This window comes from Hyla sarda, unplaced genomic scaffold, assembly GCF_029499605.1.
Source record: "Hyla sarda isolate aHylSar1 unplaced genomic scaffold, aHylSar1.hap1 scaffold_446, whole genome shotgun sequence".
Classification (NCBI taxonomy): Eukaryota; Metazoa; Chordata; class Amphibia; order Anura; family Hylidae; genus Hyla; species Hyla sarda.
In genome coordinates this window covers 229,375-254,454 of record NW_026610459.1, presented here as the reverse complement: position 1 = coordinate 254,454, position 25,080 = coordinate 229,375, and the positions used below count along the sequence as shown (strand labels likewise).

General features: G+C 46.4%; 12 non-coding genes across 12 annotated transcripts; all 12 read right to left on the bottom strand.

Moving 5' to 3' along the window:
* Window positions 1–402: 402 nt before the first annotated feature.
* LOC130334943 (U2 spliceosomal RNA) lies at window positions 403–593 on the bottom strand. The gene has a single exon (XR_008876663.1). It is a non-coding gene; the product is annotated as a U2 spliceosomal RNA (small nuclear RNA).
* A 2,089-nt stretch (window positions 594–2,682) lies between these two features.
* Window positions 2,683–2,873, bottom strand: LOC130334942 (U2 spliceosomal RNA). Its single transcript, XR_008876662.1, has one exon. It is a non-coding gene; the product is annotated as a U2 spliceosomal RNA (small nuclear RNA).
* Window positions 2,874–4,962: 2,089 nt separating this feature from the next.
* On the bottom strand, window positions 4,963–5,153 carry LOC130334941 (U2 spliceosomal RNA). Its single transcript, XR_008876661.1, has one exon. It is a non-coding gene; the product is annotated as a U2 spliceosomal RNA (small nuclear RNA).
* Window positions 5,154–7,245: 2,092 nt separating this feature from the next.
* Window positions 7,246–7,436, bottom strand: LOC130334951 (U2 spliceosomal RNA). The gene has a single exon (XR_008876670.1). It is a non-coding gene; the product is annotated as a U2 spliceosomal RNA (small nuclear RNA).
* Window positions 7,437–8,214: 778 nt separating this feature from the next.
* Window positions 8,215–8,405, bottom strand: LOC130334940 (U2 spliceosomal RNA). The gene has a single exon (XR_008876660.1). It is a non-coding gene; the product is annotated as a U2 spliceosomal RNA (small nuclear RNA).
* A 2,092-nt stretch (window positions 8,406–10,497) lies between these two features.
* Window positions 10,498–10,688, bottom strand: LOC130334949 (U2 spliceosomal RNA). Its single transcript, XR_008876668.1, has one exon. It is a non-coding gene; the product is annotated as a U2 spliceosomal RNA (small nuclear RNA).
* Window positions 10,689–12,783: 2,095 nt separating this feature from the next.
* LOC130334939 (U2 spliceosomal RNA) lies at window positions 12,784–12,974 on the bottom strand. Its single transcript, XR_008876659.1, has one exon. It is a non-coding gene; the product is annotated as a U2 spliceosomal RNA (small nuclear RNA).
* A 2,095-nt stretch (window positions 12,975–15,069) lies between these two features.
* LOC130334936 (U2 spliceosomal RNA) lies at window positions 15,070–15,260 on the bottom strand. The gene has a single exon (XR_008876657.1). It is a non-coding gene; the product is annotated as a U2 spliceosomal RNA (small nuclear RNA).
* Window positions 15,261–17,342: 2,082 nt separating this feature from the next.
* Window positions 17,343–17,533, bottom strand: LOC130334935 (U2 spliceosomal RNA). Its single transcript, XR_008876656.1, has one exon. It is a non-coding gene; the product is annotated as a U2 spliceosomal RNA (small nuclear RNA).
* Window positions 17,534–19,632: 2,099 nt separating this feature from the next.
* On the bottom strand, window positions 19,633–19,823 carry LOC130334934 (U2 spliceosomal RNA). The gene has a single exon (XR_008876655.1). It is a non-coding gene; the product is annotated as a U2 spliceosomal RNA (small nuclear RNA).
* A 2,083-nt stretch (window positions 19,824–21,906) lies between these two features.
* LOC130334933 (U2 spliceosomal RNA) lies at window positions 21,907–22,097 on the bottom strand. The gene has a single exon (XR_008876654.1). It is a non-coding gene; the product is annotated as a U2 spliceosomal RNA (small nuclear RNA).
* A 2,086-nt stretch (window positions 22,098–24,183) lies between these two features.
* Window positions 24,184–24,374, bottom strand: LOC130334932 (U2 spliceosomal RNA). Its single transcript, XR_008876653.1, has one exon. It is a non-coding gene; the product is annotated as a U2 spliceosomal RNA (small nuclear RNA).
* Between the last annotated feature and the right edge of the window lie 706 nt (window positions 24,375–25,080).

Here is a 25,080-nt window from a genome sequence, read left to right as displayed (position 1 = left end):
GTTCAACCAGGGAATTAAGGGGTAGGGGTGTGGCGCGATATTGGGGAAGGGATGAGATTTTATATTTCTTCATAAGCATTAATCTTATTTTGTCAATTAGGAACATTCAGCACCCACCCGCTATCAAGGCAGCTGCCTATCATGTCATGCCCTACCTGCACAGGTGTGCTGGCTACTCAAATGATCCAATTAAGGAGGCCATTTAGTCAGCAGCAGCAGAAGTCCTGTGCCTGGACGCTCCAACAGCGGCCAGACACAAGCAGAAGCAGCAGAAGCAGCAGCAGCAGCACCACCTTTTGTTTTTTGGCTGCAGCAGCAGCAAGGCCCACAGGGCTGGCTAGCTGGCTAGCCAGCAAGCAGGTAGCAATGAAAGTAGGAATCTTTCTTTTTAACCCTGTAAGGGGGTGGTGCACTGTACCCGAAGATACTGCCATATCGGGTCAATGCATAGGGCGACGGAAGCAAGCTTCGAAATCGGCCCCCGTTCTCAAAAATCCATTTAATATATGGTCCCCAGATAGGGGACGTATCAGATATTAAACTGATAAGAACAGATACTACACTTGATCTTAGCCAAAAGGCCGAGAAGCGATAACCGTGAAAGGGGCGGGCCCAACAAGGTCCCCTTCATGGGCACTATCACTGCTTGCTGTCAGGGAGGCTGCCAGACAATTTTCCATGCACACTCTGGGCTGGGGGGCAGTCAACCACCAGTACACACAGCAGAACCTAAACCCATACCATTATTGCTAAGCAGCAAGACAGGGGCCCATTGCACTCCCACGGGGCCTTTTTAAATGCAATCCATAACCCGGATTTGCCAGGAACCCTTCTTACTCCTCCTACTTGCATGTGACACTGGGCTTAGGATCTGCATAGGAAACACACACACAAGCACACACCTACCTTTGTTGCCTGCAGATGCCTCCTTGGCTGTCCCCAAACGGTATCAAACCAACACCCACGGGAAGCTGTAAGCATAGAGGACATGCCTGCACCCCATTGGACTTACCTGTGTGGGTTAAATCCGGGTTATTTGACAACCTATGGCGGTGATGGTTCTGCTCAGGCAGAGCAGTGCTGATGCTCCTCATAAAGCTGTCGCTGCTGTGAAGGTTCTAGGTGACATCACAAATCCCTATGGTTACATACACAACAAAGCTGGGTTGTTGTTGTTTACACTCTGCAAGGCCTGTGGAAGTGAGTGACATCATAGCACTGTAGTTCTGAGGGTTCTAGATGGATGCAACAATCTCCTGTTGCTTCTATGAAGGCCATAATAGACGACATCACCAAACAGCTCCATAGTCACATACACAGCAAAGGAGAGATGTTGTTTACACCTAGTGATGTCAGTGGTATTGAGTGACATCACAGCACAGTGCTAAGGCTCCTGGGCCTGGACACAGCAGCGGCTGCAATATCTCAACGGAGAATACGTTTATATATATGTGTGTGTGTGCGCGTATATATATATATATATATATATATATATATATATATATATATTTCTCCGCCGAAATCACTTTTAAACCCATTTCCACCTTTTTTTCCCTTCTCTTCCTCTTACTTTTTTTTCACGTTTTTTTACGTTTTTCTCCTTTTCGCCTCTTTTCTGGGCGTATTATTCTTCTTTTTCTTCTTTTTTTTCGTCTAATGCATACCCCATCAGTGCAGCAATGCTTATTCAATACCGCCAGCAGATGGAGACACTGGGGGATAATTTTCTAAGGATTTATACTGATTTTTCCTGTCTGAATTTGTCGCACAGAAAGTTGCAGGCCGAATATGTGTGACATTTCTGCGACTTTAGCTTCTAGAGCATTTTTACAACATTATACATAGGTGCTGAATACATAAAAAGCGACTGTTCAGCGACAGACAAGTCGCATCGGCTGAAAGTAGGCCAGAATGTCAGTCCATGTTGGAGCAGGTTTAGATACAGTCTAAAGTATAGATCTCAAAGTCTGTGCACAGAATTTAGCAAGGGCCTCGCACCTTCTGATGCATCAGGTAGGTGCACAATAGCATAGCCTAACCCTCTGTACTTTGGTCTATATTGATGCGGGACATAGACAGCCAGCTGATGACCAATCATTAGTGCAATGGATGGCTGGAAGCATTTGTCTTTGCCTTTGCAATACCACAGAAGCAATGCATGGTCAATGTACAGCAATGACACACCTGTGTGAACAGCCAGGAGACCCCCCCCCCCCCCCCCCATGTTATGTTACATAGTTACATAGTTAGTACGGTCGAAAAAAGACATATGTCCATCAAGTTCAACCAGGGAATTAAGGGGTAGGGGTGTGGCGCGATATTGGGGAAGGGATGAGATTTTATATTTCTTCATAAGCATTAATCTTATTTTGTCAATTAGGAACATTCAGCACCCACCCGCTATCAAGGCAGCTGCCTATCATGTCATGCCCTACCTGCACAGGTGTGCTGGCTACTCAAATGATCCAATTAAGGAGGCCATTTAGTCAGCAGCAGCAGAAGTCCTGTGCCTGGACGCTCCAACAGCGGCCAGACACAAGCAGAAGCAGCAGAAGCAGCAGCAGCAGCACCACCTTTTGTTTTTTGGCTGCAGCAGCAGCAAGGCCCACAGGGCTGGCTAGCTGGCTAGCCAGCAAGCAGGTAGCAATGAAAGTAGGAATCTTTCTTTTTAACCCTGTAAGGGGGTGGTGCACTGTACCCGAAGATACTGCCATATCGGGTCAATGCATAGGGCGACGGAAGCAAGCTTCGAAATCGGCCCCCGTTCTCAAAAATCCATTTAATATATGGTCCCCAGATAGGGGACGTATCAGATATTAAACTGATAAGAACAGATACTACACTTGATCTTAGCCAAAAGGCCGAGAAGCGATAACCGTGAAAGGGGCGGGCCCAACAAGGTCCCCTTCATGGGCACTATCACTGCTTGCTGTCAGGGAGGCTGCCAGACAATTTTCCATGCACACTCTGGGCTGGGGGGCAGTCAACCACCAGTACACACAGCAGAACCTAAACCCATACCATTATTGCTAAGCAGCAAGACAGGGGCCCATTGCACTCCCACGGGGCCTTTTTAAATGCAATCCATAACCCGGATTTGCCAGGAACCCTTCTTACTCCTCCTACTTGCATGTGACACTGGGCTTAGGATCTGCATAGGAAACACACACACAAGCACACACCTACCTTTGTTGCCTGCAGATGCCTCCTTGGCTGTCCCCAAACGGTATCAAACCAACACCCACGGGAAGCTGTAAGCATAGAGGACATGCCTGCACCCCATTGGACTTACCTGTGTGGGTTAAATCCGGGTTATTTGACAACCTATGGCGGTGATGGTTCTGCTCAGGCAGAGCAGTGCTGATGCTCCTCATAAAGCTGTCGCTGCTGTGAAGGTTCTAGGTGACATCACAAATCCCTATGGTTACATACACAACAAAGCTGGGTTGTTGTTGTTTACACTCTGCAAGGCCTGTGGAAGTGAGTGACATCATAGCACTGTAGTTCTGAGGGTTCTAGATGGATGCAACAATCTCCTGTTGCTTCTATGAAGGCCATAATAGACGACATCACCAAACAGCTCCATAGTCACATACACAGCAAAGGAGAGATGTTGTTTACACCTAGTGATGTCAGTGGTATTGAGTGACATCACAGCACAGTGCTAAGGCTCCTGGGCCTGGACACAGCAGCGGCTGCAATATCTCAACGGAGAATACGTTTATATATATGTGTGTGTGTGCGCGTATATATATATATATATATATATATATATATATATATATATATTTCTCCGCCGAAATCACTTTTAAACCCATTTCCACCTTTTTTTCCCTTCTCTTCCTCTTACTTTTTTTTCACGTTTTTTTACGTTTTTCTCCTTTTCGCCTCTTTTCTGGGCGTATTATTCTTCTTTTTCTTCTTTTTTTTCGTCTAATGCATACCCCATCAGTGCAGCAATGCTTATTCAATACCGCCAGCAGATGGAGACACTGGGGGATAATTTTCTAAGGATTTATACTGATTTTTCCTGTCTGAATTTGTCGCACAGAAAGTTGCAGGCCGAATATGTGTGACATTTCTGCGACTTTAGCTTCTAGAGCATTTTTACAACATTATACATAGGTGCTGAATACATAAAAAGCGACTGTTCAGCGACAGACAAGTCGCATCGGCTGAAAGTAGGCCAGAATGTCAGTCCATGTTGGAGCAGGTTTAGATACAGTCTAAAGTATAGATCTCAAAGTCTGTGCACAGAATTTAGCAAGGGCCTCGCACCTTCTGATGCATCAGGTAGGTGCACAATAGCATAGCCTAACCCTCTGTACTTTGGTCTATATTGATGCGGGACATAGACAGCCAGCTGATGACCAATCCATTAGTGCAATGGATGGCTGGAAGCATTTGTCTTTGCCTTTGCAATACCACAGAAGCAATGCATGGTCAATGTACAGCAATGACACACCTGTGTGAACAGCCAGGAGACCCCCCCCCCCCCCCCCATGTTATGTTACATAGTTACATAGTTAGTACGGTCGAAAAAAGACATATGTCCATCAAGTTCAACCAGGGAATTAAGGGGTAGGGGTGTGGCGCGATATTGGGGAAGGGATGAGATTTTATATTTCTTCATAAGCATTAATCTTATTTTGTCAATTAGGAACATTCAGCACCCACCCGCTATCAAGGCAGCTGCCTATCATGTCATGCCCTACCTGCACAGGTGTGCTGGCTACTCAAATGATCCAATTAAGGAGGCCATTTAGTCAGCAGCAGCAGAAGTCCTGTGCCTGGACGCTCCAACAGCGGCCAGACACAAGCAGAAGCAGCAGAAGCAGCAGCAGCAGCACCACCTTTTGTTTTTTGGCTGCAGCAGCAGCAAGGCCCACAGGGCTGGCTAGCTGGCTAGCCAGCAAGCAGGTAGCAATGAAAGTAGGAATCTTTCTTTTTAACCCTGTAAGGGGGTGGTGCACTGTACCCGAAGATACTGCCATATCGGGTCAATGCATAGGGCGACGGAAGCAAGCTTCGAAATCGGCCCCCGTTCTCAAAAATCCATTTAATATATGGTCCCCAGATAGGGGACGTATCAGATATTAAACTGATAAGAACAGATACTACACTTGATCTTAGCCAAAAGGCCGAGAAGCGATAACCGTGAAAGGGGCGGGCCCAACAAGGTCCCCTTCATGGGCACTATCACTGCTTGCTGTCAGGGAGGCTGCCAGACAATTTTCCATGCACACTCTGGGCTGGGGGGCAGTCAACCACCAGTACACACAGCAGAACCTAAACCCATACCATTATTGCTAAGCAGCAAGACAGGGGCCCATTGCACTCCCACGGGGCCTTTTTAAATGCAATCCATAACCCGGATTTGCCAGGAACCCTTCTTACTCCTCCTACTTGCATGTGACACTGGGCTTAGGATCTGCATAGGAAACACACACACAAGCACACACCTACCTTTGTTGCCTGCAGATGCCTCCTTGGCTGTCCCCAAACGGTATCAAACCAACACCCACGGGAAGCTGTAAGCATAGAGGACATGCCTGCACCCCATTGGACTTACCTGTGTGGGTTAAATCCGGGTTATTTGACAACCTATGGCGGTGATGGTTCTGCTCAGGCAGAGCAGTGCTGATGCTCCTCATAAAGCTGTCGCTGCTGTGAAGGTTCTAGGTGACATCACAAATCCCTATGGTTACATACACAACAAAGCTGGGTTGTTGTTGTTTACACTCTGCAAGGCCTGTGGAAGTGAGTGACATCATAGCACTGTAGTTCTGAGGGTTCTAGATGGATGCAACAATCTCCTGTTGCTTCTATGAAGGCCATAATAGACGACATCACCAAACAGCTCCATAGTCACATACACAGCAAAGGAGAGATGTTGTTTACACCTAGTGATGTCAGTGGTATTGAGTGACATCACAGCACAGTGCTAAGGCTCCTGGGCCTGGACACAGCAGCGGCTGCAATATCTCAACGGAGAATACGTTTATATATATGTGTGTGTGTGCGCGTATATATATATATATATATATATATATATATATATATATATATATATTTCTCCGCCGAAATCACTTTTAAACCCATTTCCACCTTTTTTTCCCTTCTCTTCCTCTTACTTTTTTTTCACGTTTTTTTACGTTTTTCTCCTTTTCGCCTCTTTTCTGGGCGTATTATTCTTCTTTTTCTTCTTTTTTTTCGTCTAATGCATACCCCATCAGTGCAGCAATGCTTATTCAATACCGCCAGCAGATGGAGACACTGGGGGATAATTTTCTAAGGATTTATACTGATTTTTCCTGTCTGAATTTGTCGCACAGAAAGTTGCAGGCCGAATATGTGTGACATTTCTGCGACTTTAGCTTCTAGAGCATTTTTACAACATTATACATAGGTGCTGAATACATAAAAAGCGACTGTTCAGCGACAGACAAGTCGCATCGGCTGAAAGTAGGCCAGAATGTCAGTCCATGTTGGAGCAGGTTTAGATACAGTCTAAAGTATAGATCTCAAAGTCTGTGCACAGAATTTAGCAAGGGCCTCGCACCTTCTGATGCATCAGGTAGGTGCACAATAGCATAGCCTAACCCTCTGTACTTTGGTCTATATTGATGCGGGACATAGACAGCCAGCTGATGACCAATCCATTAGTGCAATGGATGGCTGGAAGCATTTGTCTTTGCCTTTGCAATACCACAGAAGCAATGCATGGTCAATGTACAGCAATGACACACCTGTGTGAACAGCCAGGAGACCCCCCCCCCCCCCCCATGTTATGTTACATAGTTACATAGTTAGTACGGTCGAAAAAAGACATATGTCCATCAAGTTCAACCAGGGAATTAAGGGGTAGGGGTGTGGCGCGATATTGGGGAAGGGATGAGATTTTATATTTCTTCATAAGCATTAATCTTATTTTGTCAATTAGGAACATTCAGCACCCACCCGCTATCAAGGCAGCTGCCTATCATGTCATGCCCTACCTGCACAGGTGTGCTGGCTACTCAAATGATCCAATTAAGGAGGCCATTTAGTCAGCAGCAGCAGAAGTCCTGTGCCTGGACGCTCCAACAGCGGCCAGACACAAGCAGAAGCAGCAGAAGCAGCAGCAGCAGCACCACCTTTTGTTTTTTGGCTGCAGCAGCAGCAAGGCCCACAGGGCTGGCTAGCTGGCTAGCCAGCAAGCAGGTAGCAATGAAAGTAGGAATCTTTCTTTTTAACCCTGTAAGGGGGTGGTGCACTGTACCCGAAGATACTGCCATATCGGGTCAATGCATAGGGCGACGGAAGCAAGCTTTGAAATCGGCCCCCGTTCTCAAAAATCCATTTAATATATGGTCCCCAGATAGGGGACGTATCAGATATTAAACTGATAAGAACAGATACTACACTTGATCTTAGCCAAAAGGCCGAGAAGCGATAACCGTGAAAGGGGCGGGCCCAACAAGGTCCCCTTCATGGGCACTATCACTGCTTGCTGTCAGGGAGGCTGCCAGACAATTTTCCATGCACACTCTGGGCTGGGGGGCAGTCAACCACCAGTACACACAGCAGAACCCTCTGTACTTTGGTCTATATTGATGCGGGACATAGACAGCCAGCTGATGACCAATCCATTAGTGCAATGGATGGCTGGAAGCATTTGTCTTTGCCTTTGCAATACCACAGAAGCAATGCATGGTCAATGTACAGCAATGACACACCTGTGTGAACAGCCAGGAGACCCCCCCCCCCCCCCCATGTTATGTTACATAGTTACATAGTTAGTACGGTCGAAAAAAGACATATGTCCATCAAGTTCAACCAGGGAATTAAGGGGTAGGGGTGTGGCGCGATATTGGGGAAGGGATGAGATTTTATATTTCTTCATAAGCATTAATCTTATTTTGTCAATTAGGAACATTCAGCACCCACCCGCTATCAAGGCAGCTGCCTATCATGTCATGCCCTACCTGCACAGGTGTGCTGGCTACTCAAATGATCCAATTAAGGAGGCCATTTAGTCAGCAGCAGCAGAAGTCCTGTGCCTGGACGCTCCAACAGCGGCCAGACACAAGCAGAAGCAGCAGAAGCAGCAGCAGCAGCACCACCTTTTGTTTTTTGGCTGCAGCAGCAGCAAGGCCCACAGGGCTGGCTAGCTGGCTAGCCAGCAAGCAGGTAGCAATGAAAGTAGGAATCTTTCTTTTTAACCCTGTAAGGGGGTGGTGCACTGTACCCGAAGATACTGCCATATCGGGTCAATGCATAGGGCGACGGAAGCAAGCTTCGAAATCGGCCCCCGTTCTCAAAAATCCATTTAATATATGGTCCCCAGATAGGGGACGTATCAGATATTAAACTGATAAGAACAGATACTACACTTGATCTTAGCCAAAAGGCCGAGAAGCGATAACCGTGAAAGGGGCGGGCCCAACAAGGTCCCCTTCATGGGCACTATCACTGCTTGCTGTCAGGGAGGCTGCCAGACAATTTTCCATGCACACTCTGGGCTGGGGGGCAGTCAACCACCAGTACACACAGCAGAACCTAAACCCATACCATTATTGCTAAGCAGCAAGACAGGGGCCCATTGCACTCCCACGGGGCCTTTTTAAATGCAATCCATAACCCGGATTTGCCAGGAACCCTTCTTACTCCTCCTACTTGCATGTGACACTGGGCTTAGGATCTGCATAGGAAACACACACACAAGCACACACCTACCTTTGTTGCCTGCAGATGCCTCCTTGGCTGTCCCCAAACGGTATCAAACCAACACCCACGGGAAGCTGTAAGCATAGAGGACATGCCTGCACCCCATTGGACTTACCTGTGTGGGTTAAATCCGGGTTATTTGACAACCTATGGCGGTGATGGTTCTGCTCAGGCAGAGCAGTGCTGATGCTCCTCATAAAGCTGTCGCTGCTGTGAAGGTTCTAGGTGACATCACAAATCCCTATGGTTACATACACAACAAAGCTGGGTTGTTGTTGTTTACACTCTGCAAGGCCTGTGGAAGTGAGTGACATCATAGCACTGTAGTTCTGAGGGTTCTAGATGGATGCAACAATCTCCTGTTGCTTCTATGAAGGCCATAATAGACGACATCACCAAACAGCTCCATAGTCACATACACAGCAAAGGAGAGATGTTGTTTACACCTAGTGATGTCAGTGGTATTGAGTGACATCACAGCACAGTGCTAAGGCTCCTGGGCCTGGACACAGCAGCGGCTGCAATATCTCAACGGAGAATACGTTTATATATATGTGTGTGTGTGCGCGTATATATATATATATATATATATATATATATATATATATATATATATTTCTCCGCCGAAATCACTTTTAAACCCATTTCCACCTTTTTTTCCCTTCTCTTCCTCTTACTTTTTTTTCACGTTTTTTTACGTTTTTCTCCTTTTCGCCTCTTTTCTGGGCGTATTATTCTTCTTTTTCTTCTTTTTTTTCGTCTAATGCATACCCCATCAGTGCAGCAATGCTTATTCAATACCGCCAGCAGATGGAGACACTGGGGGATAATTTTCTAAGGATTTATACTGATTTTTCCTGTCTGAATTTGTCGCACAGAAAGTTGCAGGCCGAATATGTGTGACATTTCTGCGACTTTAGCTTCTAGAGCATTTTTACAACATTATACATAGGTGCTGAATACATAAAAAGCGACTGTTCAGCGACAGACAAGTCGCATCGGCTGAAAGTAGGCCAGAATGTCAGTCCATGTTGGAGCAGGTTTAGATACAGTCTAAAGTATAGATCTCAAAGTCTGTGCACAGAATTTAGCAAGGGCCTCGCACCTTCTGATGCATCAGGTAGGTGCACAATAGCATAGCCTAACCCTCTGTACTTTGGTCTATATTGATGCGGGACATAGACAGCCAGCTGATGACCAATCCATTAGTGCAATGGATGGCTGGAAGCATTTGTCTTTGCCTTTGCAATACCACAGAAGCAATGCATGGTCAATGTACAGCAATGACACACCTGTGTGAACAGCCAGGAGACCCCCCCCCCCCCCCCATGTTATGTTACATAGTTACATAGTTAGTACGGTCGAAAAAAGACATATGTCCATCAAGTTCAACCAGGGAATTAAGGGGTAGGGGTGTGGCGCGATATTGGGGAAGGGATGAGATTTTATATTTCTTCATAAGCATTAATCTTATTTTGTCAATTAGGAACATTCAGCACCCACCCGCTATCAAGGCAGCTGCCTATCATGTCATGCCCTACCTGCACAGGTGTGCTGGCTACTCAAATGATCCAATTAAGGAGGCCATTTAGTCAGCAGCAGCAGAAGTCCTGTGCCTGGACGCTCCAACAGCGGCCAGACACAAGCAGAAGCAGCAGAAGCAGCAGCAGCAGCACCACCTTTTGTTTTTTGGCTGCAGCAGCAGCAAGGCCCACAGGGCTGGCTAGCTGGCTAGCCAGCAAGCAGGTAGCAATGAAAGTAGGAATCTTTCTTTTTAACCCTGTAAGGGGGTGGTGCACTGTACCCGAAGATACTGCCATATCGGGTCAATGCATAGGGCGACGGAAGCAAGCTTTGAAATCGGCCCCCGTTCTCAAAAATCCATTTAATATATGGTCCCCAGATAGGGGACGTATCAGATATTAAACTGATAAGAACAGATACTACACTTGATCTTAGCCAAAAGGCCGAGAAGCGATAACCGTGAAAGGGGCGGGCCCAACAAGGTCCCCTTCATGGGCACTATCACTGCTTGCTGTCAGGGAGGCTGCCAGACAATTTTCCATGCACACTCTGGGCTGGGGGGCAGTCAACCACCAGTACACACAGCAGAACCTAAACCCATACCATTATTGCTAAGCAGCAAGACAGGGGCCCATTGCACTCCCACGGGGCCTTTTTAAATGCAATCCATAACCCGGATTTGCCAGGAACCCTTCTTACTCCTCCTACTTGCATGTGACACTGGGCTTAGGATCTGCATAGGAAACACACACACAAGCACACACCTACCTTTGTTGCCTGCAGATGCCTCCTTGGCTGTCCCCAAACGGTATCAAACCAACACCCACGGGAAGCTGTAAGCATAGAGGACATGCCTGCACCCCATTGGACTTACCTGTGTGGGTTAAATCCGGGTTATTTGACAACCTATGGCGGTGATGGTTCTGCTCAGGCAGAGCAGTGCTGATGCTCCTCATAAAGCTGTCGCTGCTGTGAAGGTTCTAGGTGACATCACAAATCCCTATGGTTACATACACAACAAAGCTGGGTTGTTGTTGTTTACACTCTGCAAGGCCTGTGGAAGTGAGTGACATCATAGCACTGTAGTTCTGAGGGTTCTAGATGGATGCAACAATCTCCTGTTGCTTCTATGAAGGCCATAATAGACGACATCACCAAACAGCTCCATAGTCACATACACAGCAAAGGAGAGATGTTGTTTACACCTAGTGATGTCAGTGGTATTGAGTGACATCACAGCACAGTGCTAAGGCTCCTGGGCCTGGACACAGCAGCGGCTGCAATATCTCAACGGAGAATACGTTTATATATATGTGTGTGTGTGCGCGTATATATATATATATATATATATATATATATATATATATATATTTCTCCGCCGAAATCACTTTTAAACCCATTTCCACCTTTTTTTCCCTTCTCTTCCTCTTACTTTTTTTTCACGTTTTTTTACGTTTTTCTCCTTTTCGCCTCTTTTCTGGGCGTATTATTCTTCTTTTTCTTCTTTTTTTTCGTCTAATGCATACCCCATCAGTGCAGCAATGCTTATTCAATACCGCCAGCAGATGGAGACACTGGGGGATAATTTTCTAAGGATTTATACTGATTTTTCCTGTCTGAATTTGTCGCACAGAAAGTTGCAGGCCGAATATGTGTGACATTTCTGCGACTTTAGCTTCTAGAGCATTTTTACAACATTATACATAGGTGCTGAATACATAAAAAGCGACTGTTCAGCGACAGACAAGTCGCATCGGCTGAAAGTAGGCCAGAATGTCAGTCCATGTTGGAGCAGGTTTAGATACAGTCTAAAGTATAGATCTCAAAGTCTGTGCACAGAATTTAGCAAGGGCCTCGCACCTTCTGATGCATCAGGTAGGTGCACAATAGCATAGCCTAACCCTCTGTACTTTGGTCTATATTGATGCGGGACATAGACAGCCAGCTGATGACCAATCCATTAGTGCAATGGATGGCTGGAAGCATTTGTCTTTGCCTTTGCAATACCACAGAAGCAATGCATGGTCAATGTACAGCAATGACACACCTGTGTGAACAGCCAGGAGACCCCCCCCCCCCCCCCCCCCATGTTATGTTACATAGTTACATAGTTAGTACGGTCGAAAAAAGACATATGTCCATCAAGTTCAACCAGGGAATTAAGGGGTAGGGGTGTGGCGCGATATTGGGGAAGGGATGAGATTTTATATTTCTTCATAAGCATTAATCTTATTTTGTCAATTAGGAACATTCAGCACCCACCCGCTATCAAGGCAGCTGCCTATCATGTCATGCCCTACCTGCACAGGTGTGCTGGCTACTCAAATGATCCAATTAAGGAGGCCATTTAGTCAGCAGCAGCAGAAGTCCTGTGCCTGGACGCTCCAACAGCGGCCAGACACAAGCAGAAGCAGCAGAAGCAGCAGCAGCAGCACCACCTTTTGTTTTTTGGCTGCAGCAGCAGCAGCAAGGCCCACAGGGCTGGCTAGCTGGCTAGCCAGCAAGCAGGTAGCAATGAAAGTAGGAATCTTTCTTTTTAACCCTGTAAGGGGGTGGTGCACTGTACCCGAAGATACTGCCATATCGGGTCAATGCATAGGGCGACGGAAGCAAGCTTCGAAATCGGCCCCCGTTCTCAAAAATCCATTTAATATATGGTCCCCAGATAGGGGACGTATCAGATATTAAACTGATAAGAACAGATACTACACTTGATCTTAGCCAAAAGGCCGAGAAGCGATAACCGTGAAAGGGGCGGGCCCAACAAGGTCCCCTTCATGGGCACTATCACTGCTTGCTGTCAGGGAGGCTGCCAGACAATTTTCCATGCACACTCTGGGCTGGGGGGCAGTCAACCACCAGTACACACAGCAGAACCTAAACCCATACCATTATTGCTAAGCAGCAAGACAGGGGCCCATTGCACTCCCACGGGGCCTTTTTAAATGCAATCCATAACCCGGATTTGCCAGGAACCCTTCTTACTCCTCCTACTTGCATGTGACACTGGGCTTAGGATCTGCATAGGAAACACACACACAAGCACACACCTACCTTTGTTGCCTGCAGATGCCTCCTTGGCTGTCCCCAAACGGTATCAAACCAACACCCACGGGAAGCTGTAAGCATAGAGGACATGCCTGCACCCCATTGGACTTACCTGTGTGGGTTAAATCCGGGTTATTTGACAACCTATGGCGGTGATGGTTCTGCTCAGGCAGAGCAGTGCTGATGCTCCTCATAAAGCTGTCGCTGCTGTGAAGGTTCTAGGTGACATCACAAATCCCTATGGTTACATACACAACAAAGCTGGGTTGTTGTTGTTTACACTCTGCAAGGCCTGTGGAAGTGAGTGACATCATAGCACTGTAGTTCTGAGGGTTCTAGATGGATGCAACAATCTCCTGTTGCTTCTATGAAGGCCATAATAGACGACATCACCAAACAGCTCCATAGTCACATACACAGCAAAGGAGAGATGTTGTTTACACCTAGTGATGTCAGTGGTATTGAGTGACATCACAGCACAGTGCTAAGGCTCCTGGGCCTGGACACAGCAGCGGCTGCAATATCTCAACGGAGAATACGTTTATATATATGTGTGTGTGTGCGCGTATATATATATATATATATATATATATATATATATATATATATATTTCTCCGCCGAAATCACTTTTAAACCCATTTCCACCTTTTTTTCCCTTCTCTTCCTCTTACTTTTTTTTCACGTTTTTTTAAGTTTTTCTCCTTTTCGCCTCTTTTCTGGGCGTATTATTCTTCTTTTTCTTCTTTTTTTTCGTCTAATGCATACCCCATCAGTGCAGCGATTCTTATTCAATACCGCCAGCAGATGGAGAAACTGGGGGATAATTTTCTAAGGATTTATACTGATTTTTCCTGTCTGAATTTGTCGCACAGAAAGTTGCAGGCCGAATATGTGTGACATTTCTGCGACTTTAGCTTCTAGAGCATTTTTACAACATTATACATAGGTGCTGAATACATAAAAAGCGACTGTTCAGCGACAGACAAGTCGCATCGGCTGAAAGTAGGCCAGAATGTCAGTCCATGTTGGAGCAGGTTTAGATACAGTCTAAAGTATAGATCTCAAAGTCTGTGCACAGAATTTAGCAAGGGCCTCGCACCTTCTGATGCATCAGGTAGGTGCACAATAGCATAGCCTAACCCTCTGTACTTTGATCTATATTGATGCGGGACATAGACAGCCAGCTGATGACCAATCCATTAGTGCAATGGATGGCTGGAAGCATTTGTCTTTGCCTTTGCAATACCACAGAAGCAATGCATGGTCAATGTACAGCAATGACACACCTGTGTGAACAGCCAGGAGACCCCCCCCCCCCCCCCCCATGTTATGTTACATAGTTACATAGTTAGTACGGTCGAAAAAAGACATATGTCCATCAAGTTCAACCAGGGAATTAAGGGGTAGGGGTGTGGCGCGATATTGGGGAAGGGATGAGATTTTATATTTCTTCATAAGCATTAATCTTATTTTGTCAATTAGGAACATTCAGCACCCACCCGCTATCAAGGCAGCTGCCTATCATGTCATGCCCTACCTGCACAGGTGTGCTGGCTACTCAAATGATCCAATTAAGGAGGCCATTTAGTCAGCAGCAGCAGAAGTCCTGTGCCTGGACGCTCCAACAGCGGCCAGACACAAGCAGAAGCAGCAGAAGCAGCAGCAGCAGCACCACCTTTTGTTTTTTGGCTGCAGCAGCAGCAGCAAGGCCCACAGGGCTGGCTAGCTGGCTAGCCAGCAAGCAGGTAGCAATGAAAGTAGGAATCTTTCTTTTTAACCCTGTAAGGGGGTGGTGCACTGTACCCGAAGATACTGCCATATCGGGTCAATGCATAGGGCGACGGAAGCAAGCTTCGAAATCGGCCCCCGTTCTCAAAAATCCATTTAATATATGGTCCCCAGATAGGGGACGTATCAGATATTAAACTGATAAGAACAGATACTACACTTGATCTTAGCCAAAAGGCCGAGAAGCGATAACCGTGAAAGGGGCGGGCCCAACAAGGTCCCCTTCATGGGCACTATCACTGCTTGCTGTCAGGGAGGCTGCCAGACAATTTTCCATGCACACTCTGGGCTGGGGGGCAGTCAACCACCAGTACACACAGCAGAACCTAAACCCATACCATTATTGCTAAGCAGCAAGACAGGGGCCCATTGCACTCCCACGGGGCCTTTTTAAATGCAATCCATAACCCGGATTTGCCAGGAACCCTTCTTACTCCTCCTACTTGCATGTGACACTGGGCTTAGGATCTGCATAGGAAACACACACACAAGCACACACCTACCTTTGTTGCCTGCAGATGCCTCATTGGCTGTCCCCAAACGGTATCAAACCAACACCCACGGGAAGCTGTAAGCATAGAGGACATGCCTGCACCCCATTGGACTTACCTGTGTGGGTTAAATCCGGGTTATTTGACAACCTATGGCGGTGATGGTTCTGCTCAGGCAGAGCAGTGCTGATGCTCCTCATAAAGCTGTCGCTGCTGTGAAGGTTCTAGGTGACATCACAAATCCCTATGGTTACATACACAACAAAGCTGGGTTGTTGTTGTTTACACTCTGCAAGGCCTGTGGAAGTGAGTGACATCATAGCACTGTAGTTCTGAGGGTTCTAGATGGATGCAACAATCTCCTGTTGCTTCTATGAAGGCCATAATAGACGACATCACCAAACAGCTCCATAGTCACATACACAGCAAAGGAGAGATGTTGTTTACACCTAGTGATGTCAGTGGTATTGAGTGACATCACAGCACAGTGCTAAGGCTCCTGGGCCTGGACACAGCAGCGGCTGCAATATCTCAACGGAGAATACGTTTATATATATGTGTGTGTGTGCGCGTATATATATATATATATATATATATATATATATATATATATATATTTCTCCGCCGAAATCACTTTTAAACCCATTTCCACCTTTTTTTCCCTTCTCTTCCTCTTACTTTTTTTTCACGTTTTTTTACGTTTTTCTCCTTTTCGCCTCTTTTCTGGGCGTATTATTCTTCTTTTTCTTCTTTTTTTTCGTCTAATGCATACCCCATCAGTGCAGCAATGCTTATTCAATACCGCCAGCAGATGGAGACACTGGGGGATAATTTTCTAAGGATTTATACTGATTTTTCCTGTCTGAATTTGTCGCACAGAAAGTTGCAGGCCGAATATGTGTGACATTTCTGCGACTTTAGCTTCTAGAGCATTTTTACAACATTATACATAGGTGCTGAATACATAAAAAGCGACTGTTCAGCGACAGACAAGTCGCATCGGCTGAAAGTAGGCCAGAATGTCAGTCCATGTTGGAGCAGGTTTAGATACAGTCTAAAGTATAGATCTCAAAGTCTGTGCACAGAATTTAGCAAGGGCCTCGCACCTTCTGATGCATCAGGTAGGTGCACAATAGCATAGCCTAACCCTCTGTACTTTGGTCTATATTGATGCGGGACATAGACAGCCAGCTGATGACCAATCCATTAGTGCAATGGATGGCTGGAAGCATTTGTCTTTGCCTTTGCAATACCACAGAAGCAATGCATGGTCAATGTACAGCAATGACACACCTGTGTGAACAGCCAGGAGACCCCCCCCATGTTATGTTACATAGTTACATAGTTAGTACGGTCGAAAAAAGACATATGTCCATCAAGTTCAACCAGGGAATTAAGGGGTAGGGGTGTGGCGCGATATTGGGGAAGGGATGAGATTTTATATTTCTTCATAAGCATTAATCTTATTTTGTCAATTAGGAACATTCAGCACCCACCCGCTATCAAGGCAGCTGCCTATCATGTCATGCCCTACCTGCACAGGTGTGCTGGCTACTCAAATGATCCAATTAAGGAGGCCATTTAGTCAGCAGCAGCAGAAGTCCTGTGCCTGGACGCTCCAACAGCGGCCAGACACAAGCAGAAGCAGCAGAAGCAGCAGCAGCAGCACCACCTTTTGTTTTTTGGCTGCAGCAGCAGCAAGGCCCACAGGGCTGGCTAGCTGGCTAGCCAGCAAGCAGGTAGCAATGAAAGTAGGAATCTTTCTTTTTAACCCTGTAAGGGGGTGGTGCACTGTACCCGAAGATACTGCCATATCGGGTCAATGCATAGGGCGACGGAAGCAAGCTTCGAAATCGGCCCCCGTTCTCAAAAATCCATTTAATATATGGTCCCCAGATAGGGGACGTATCAGATATTAAACTGATAAGAACAGATACTACACTTGATCTTAGCCAAAAGGCCGAGAAGCGATAACCGTGAAAGGGGCGGGCCCAACAAGGTCCCCTTCATGGGCACTATCACTGCTTGCTGTCAGGGAGGCTGCCAGACAATTTTCCATGCACACTCTGGGCTGGGGGGCAGTCAACCACCAGTACACACAGCAGAACCTAAACCCATACCATTATTGCTAAGCAGCAAGACAGGGGCCCATTGCACTCCCACGGGGCCTTTTTAAATGCAATCCATAACCCGGATTTGCCAGGAACCCTTCTTACTCCTCCTACTTGCATGTGACACTGGGCTTAGGATCTGCATAGGAAACACACACACAAGCACACACCTACCTTTGTTGCCTGCAGATGCCTCCTTGGCTGTCCCCAAACGGTATCAAACCAACACCCACGGGAAGCTGTAAGCATAGAGGACATGCCTGCACCCCATTGGACTTACCTGTGTGGGTTAAATCCGGGTTATTTGACAACCTATGGCGGTGATGGTTCTGCTCAGGCAGAGCAGTGCTGATGCTCCTCATAAAGCTGTCGCTGCTGTGAAGGTTCTAGGTGACATCACAAATCCCTAGTTACATACACAACAAAGCTGGGTTGTTGTTGTTTACACTCTGCAAGGCCTGTGGAAGTGAGTGACATCATAGCACTGTAGTTCTGAGGGTTCTAGATGGATGCAACAATCTCCTGTTGCTTCTATGAAGGCCATAATAGACGACATCACCAAACAGCTCCATAGTCACATACACAGCAAAGGAGAGATGTTGTTTACACCTAGTGATGTCAGTGGTATTGAGTGACATCACAGCACAGTGCTAAGGCTCCTGGGCCTGGACACAGCAGCGGCTGCAATATCTCAACGGAGAATACGTTTATATATATGTGTGTGTGTGCGCGTATATATATATATATATATATATATATATATATATATATATATATATATATATTTCTCCGCCGAAATCACTTTTAAACCCATTTCCACCTTTTTTTCCCTTCTCTTCCTCTTACTTTTTTTTCACGTTTTTTTACGTTTTTCTCCTTTTCGCCTCTTTTCTGGGCGTATTATTCTTCTTTTTCTTCTTTTTTTTCGTCTAATGCATACCCCATCAGTGCAGCAATGCTTATTCAATACCGCCAGCAGATGGAGACACTGGGGGATAATTTTCTAAGGATTTATACTGATTTTTCCTGTCTGAATTTGTCGCACAGAAAGTTGCAGGCCGAATATGTGTGACATTTCTGCGACTTTAGCTTCTAGAGCATTTTTACAACATTATACATAGGTGCTGAATACATAAAAAGCGACTGTTCAGCGACAGACAAGTCGCATCGGCTGAAAGTAGGCCAGAATGTCAGTCCATGTTGGAGCAGGTTTAGATACAGTCTAAAGTATAGATCTCAAAGTCTGTGCACAGAATTTAGCAAGGGCCTCGCACCTTCTGATGCATCAGGTAGGTGCACAATAGCATAGCCTAACCCTCTGTACTTTGGTCTATATTGATGCGGGACATAGACAGCCAGCTGATGACCAATCCATTAGTGCAATGGATGGCTGGAAGCATTTGTCTTTGCCTTTGCAATACCACAGAAGCAATGCATGGTCAATGTACAGCAATGACACACCTGTGTGAACAGCCAGGAGACCCCCCCCCCCCCCCCCCCATGTTATGTTACATAGTTACATAGTTAGTACGGTCGAAAAAAGACATATGTCCATCAAGTTCAACCAGGGAATTAAGGGGTAGGGGTGTGGCGCGATATTGGGGAAGGGATGAGATTTTATATTTCTTCATAAGCATTAATCTTATTTTGTCAATTAGGAACATTCAGCACCCACCCGCTATCAAGGCAGCTGCCTATCATGTCATGCCCTACCTGCACAGGTGTGCTGGCTACTCAAATGATCCAATTAAGGAGGCCATTTAGTCAGCAGCAGCAGAAGTCCTGTGCCTGGACGCTCCAACAGCGGCCAGACACAAGCAGAAGCAGCAGAAGCAGCAGCAGCAGCACCACCTTTTGTTTTTTGGCTGCAGCAGCAGCAAGGCCCACAGGGCTGGCTAGCTGGCTAGCCAGCAAGCAGGTAGCAATGAAAGTAGGAATCTTTCTTTTTAACCCTGTAAGGGGGTGGTGCACTGTACCCGAAGATACTGCCATATCGGGTCAATGCATAGGGCGACGGAAGCAAGCTTCGAAATCGGCCCCCGTTCTCAAAAATCCATTTAATATATGGTCCCCAGATAGGGGACGTATCAGATATTAAACTGATAAGAACAGATACTACACTTGATCTTAGCCAAAAGGCCGAGAAGCGATAACCGTGAAAGGGGCGGGCCCAACAAGGTCCCCTTCATGGGCACTATCACTGCTTGCTGTCAGGGAGGCTGCCAGACAATTTTCCATGCACACTCTGGGCTGGGGGGCAGTCAACCACCAGTACACACAGCAGAACCTAAACCCATACCATTATTGCTAAGCAGCAAGACAGGGGCCCATTGCACTCCCACGGGGCCTTTTTAAATGCAATCCATAACCCGGATTTGCCAGGAACCCTTCTTACTCCTCCTACTTGCATGTGACACTGGGCTTAGGATCTGCATAGGAAACACACACACAAGCACACACCTACCTTTGTTGCCTGCAGATGCCTCCTTGGCTGTCCCCAAACGGTATCAAACCAACACCCACGGGAAGCTGTAAGCATAGAGGACATGCCTGCACCCCATTGGACTTACCTGTGTGGGTTAAATCCGGGTTATTTGACAACCTATGGCGGTGATGGTTCTGCTCAGGCAGAGCAGTGCTGATGCTCCTCATAAAGCTGTCGCTGCTGTGAAGGTTCTAGGTGACATCACAAATCCCTATGGTTACATACACAACAAAGCTGGGTTGTTGTTGTTTACACTCTGCAAGGCCTGTGGAAGTGAGTGACATCATAGCACTGTAGTTCTGAGGGTTCTAGATGGATGCAACAATCTCCTGTTGCTTCTATGAAGGCCATAATAGACGACATCACCAAACAGCTCCATAGTCACATACACAGCAAAGGAGAGATGTTGTTTACACCTAGTGATGTCAGTGGTATTGAGTGACATCACAGCACAGTGCTAAGGCTCCTGGGCCTGGACACAGCAGCGGCTGCAATATCTCAACGGAGAATACGTTTATATATATGTGTGTGTGTGCGCGTATATATATATATATATATATATATATATATATATATATATTTCTCCGCCGAAATCACTTTTAAACCCATTTCCACCTTTTTTTCCCTTCTCTTCCTCTTACTTTTTTTTCACGTTTTTTTACGTTTTTCTCCTTTTCGCCTCTTTTCTGGGCGTATTATTCTTCTTTTTCTTCTTTTTTTTCGTCTAATGCATACCCCATCAGTGCAGCAATGCTTATTCAATACCGCCAGCAGATGGAGACACTGGGGGATAATTTTCTAAGGATTTATACTGATTTTTCCTGTCTGAATTTGTCGCACAGAAAGTTGCAGGCCGAATATGTGTGACATTTCTGCGACTTTAGCTTCTAGAGCATTTTTACAACATTATACATAGGTGCTGAATACATAAAAAGCGACTGTTCAGCGACAGACAAGTCGCATCGGCTGAAAGTAGGCCAGAATGTCAGTCCATGTTGGAGCAGGTTTAGATACAGTCTAAAGCATAGATCTCAAAGTCTGTGCACAGAATTTAGCAAGGGCCTCGCACCTTCTGATGCATCAGGTAGGTGCACAATAGCATAGCCTAACCCTCTGTACTTTGGTCTATATTGATGCGGGACATAGACAGCCAGCTGATGACCAATCCATTAGTGCAATGGATGGCTGGAAGCATTTGTCTTTGCCTTTGCAATACCACAGAAGCAATGCATGGTCAATGTACAGCAATGACACACCTGTGTGAACAGCCAGGAGACCCCCCCCCCCCCATGTTATGTTACATAGTTACATAGTTAGTACGGTCGAAAAAAGACATATGTCCATCAAGTTCAACCAGGGAATTAAGGGGTAGGGGTGTGGCGCGATATTGGGGAAGGGATGAGATTTTATATTTCTTCATAAGCATTAATCTTATTTTGTCAATTAGGAACATTCAGCACCCACCCGCTATCAAGGCAGCTGCCTATCATGTCATGCCCTACCTGCACAGGTGTGCTGGCTACTCAAATGATCCAATTAAGGAGGCCATTTAGTCAGCAGCAGCAGAAGTCCTGTGCCTGGACGCTCCAACAGCGGCCAGACACAAGCAGAAGCAGCAGAAGCAGCAGCAGCAGCACCACCTTTTGTTTTTTGGCTGCAGCAGCAGCAAGGCCCACAGGGCTGGCTAGCTGGCTAGCCAGCAAGCAGGTAGCAATGAAAGTAGGAATCTTTCTTTTTAACCCTGTAAGGGGGTGGTGCACTGTACCCGAAGATACTGCCATATCGGGTCAATGCATAGGGCGACGGAAGCAAGCTTCGAAATCGGCCCCCGTTCTCAAAAATCCATTTAATATATGGTCCCCAGATAGGGGACGTATCAGATATTAAACTGATAAGAACAGATACTACACTTGATCTTAGCCAAAAGGCCGAGAAGCGATAACCGTGAAAGGGGCGGGCCCAACAAGGTCCCCTTCATGGGCACTATCACTGCTTGCTGTCAGGGAGGCTGCCAGACAATTTTCCATGCACACTCTGGGCTGGGGGGCAGTCAACCACCAGTACACACAGCAGAACCTAAACCCATACCATTATTGCTAAGCAGCAAGACAGGGGCCCATTGCACTCCCACGGGGCCTTTTTAAATGCAATCCATAACCCGGATTTGCCAGGAACCCTTCTTACTCCTCCTACTTGCATGTGACACTGGGCTTAGGATCTGCATAGGAAACACACACACAAGCACACACCTACCTTTGTTGCCTGCAGATGCCTCCTTGGCTGTCCCCAAACGGTATCAAACCAACACCCACGGGAAGCTGTAAGCATAGAGGACATGCCTGCACCCCATTGGACTTACCTGTGTGGGTTAAATCCGGGTTATTTGACAACCTATGGCGGTGATGGTTCTGCTCAGGCAGAGCAGTGCTGATGCTCCTCATAAAGCTGTCGCTGCTGTGAAGGTTCTAGGTGACATCACAAATCCCTATGGTTACATACACAACAAAGCTGGGTTGTTGTTGTTTACACTCTGCAAGGCCTGTGGAAGTGAGTGACATCATAGCACTGTAGTTCTGAGGGTTCTAGATGGATGCAACAATCTCCTGTTGCTTCTATGAAGGCCATAATAGACGACATCACCAAACAGCTCCATAGTCACATACACAGCAAAGGAGAGATGTTGTTTACACCTAGTGATGTCAGTGGTATTGAGTGACATCACAGCACAGTGCTAAGGCTCCTGGGCCTGGACACAGCAGCGGCTGCAATATCTCAACGGAGAATACGTTTATATATATGTGTGTGTGTGCGCGTATATATATATATATATATATATATATATATATATATATATTTCTCCGCCGAAATCACTTTTAAACCCATTTCCACCTTTTTTTCCCTTCTCTTCCTCTTACTTTTTTTTCACGTTTTTTTACGTTTTTCTCCTTTTCGCCTCTTTTCTGGGCGTATTATTCTTCTTTTTCTTCTTTTTTTTCGTCTAATGCATACCCCATCAGTGCAGCAATGCTTATTCAATACCGCCAGCAGATGGAGACACTGGGGGATAATTTTCTAAGGATTTATACTGATTTTTCCTGTCTGAATTTGTCGCACAGAAAGTTGCAGGCCGAATATGTGTGACATTTCTGCGACTTTAGCTTCTAGAGCATTTTTACAACATTATACATAGGTGCTGAATACATAAAAAGCGACTGTTCAGCGACAGACAAGTCGCATCGGCTGAAAGTAGGCCAGAATGTCAGTCCATGTTGGAGCAGGTTTAGATACAGTCTAAAGTATAGATCTCAAAGTCTGTGCACAGAATTTAGCAAGGGCCTCGCACCTTCTGATGCATCAGGTAGGTGCACAATAGCATAGCCTAACCCTCTGTACTTTGGTCTATATTGATGCGGGACATAGACAGCCAGCTGATGACCAATCCATTAGTGCAATGGATGGCTGGAAGCATTTGTCTTTGCCTTTGCAATACCACAGAAGCAATGCATGGTCAATGTACAGCAATGACACACCTGTGTGAACAGCCAGGAGACCCCCCCCCCCCCCCCATGTTATGTTACATAGTTACATAGTTAGTACGGTCGAAAAAAGACATATGTCCATCAAGTTCAACCAGGGAATTAAGGGGTAGGGGTGTGGCGCGATATTGGGGAAGGGATGAGATTTTATATTTCTTCATAAGCATTAATCTTATTTTGTCAATTAGGAACATTCAGCACCCACCCGCTATCAAGGCAGCTGCCTATCATGTCATGCCCTACCTGCACAGGTGTGCTGGCTACTCAAATGATCCAATTAAGGAGGCCATTTAGTCAGCAGCAGCAGAAGTCCTGTGCCTGGACGCTCCAACAGCGGCCAGACACAAGCAGAAGCAGCAGAAGCAGCAGCAGCAGCACCACCTTTTGTTTTTTGGCTGCAGCAGCAGCAAGGCCCACAGGGCTGGCTAGCTGGCTAGCCAGCAAGCAGGTAGCAATGAAAGTAGGAATCTTTCTTTTTAACCCTGTAAGGGGGTGGTGCACTGTACCCGAAGATACTGCCATATCGGGTCAATGCATAGGGCGACGGAAGCAAGCTTCGAAATCGGCCCCCGTTCTCAAAAATCCATTTAATATATGGTCCCCAGATAGGGGACGTATCAGATATTAAACTGATAAGAACAGATACTACACTTGATCTTAGCCAAAAGGCCGAGAAGCGATAACCGTGAAAGGGGCGGGCCCAACAAGGTCCCCTTCATGGGCACTATCACTGCTTGCTGTCAGGGAGGCTGCCAGACAATTTTCCATGCACACTCTGGGCTGGGGGGCAGTCAACCACCAGTACACACAGCAGAACCTAAACCCATACCATTATTGCTAAGCAGCAAGACAGGGGCCCATTGCACTCCCACGGGGCCTTTTTAAATGCAATCCATAACCCGGATTTGCCAGGAACCCTTCTTACTCCTCCTACTTGCATGTGACACTGGGCTTAGGATCTGCATAGGAAACACACACACAAGCACACACCTACCTTTGTTGCCTGCAGATGCCTCCTTGGCTGTCCCCAAACGGTATCAAACCAACACCCACGGGAAGCTGTAAGCATAGAGGACATGCCTGCACCCCATTGGACTTACCTGTGTGGGTTAAATCCGGGTTATTTGACAACCTATGGCGGTGATGGTTCTGCTCAGGCAGAGCAGTGCTGATGCTCCTCATAAAGCTGTCGCTGCTGTGAAGGTTCTAGGTGACATCACAAATCCCTATGGTTACATACACAACAAAGCTGGGTTGTTGTTGTTTACACTCTGCAAGGCCTGTGGAAGTGAGTGACATCATAGCACTGTAGTTCTGAGGGTTCTAGATGGATGCAACAATCTCCTGTTGCTTCTATGAAGGCCATAATAGACGACATCACCAAACA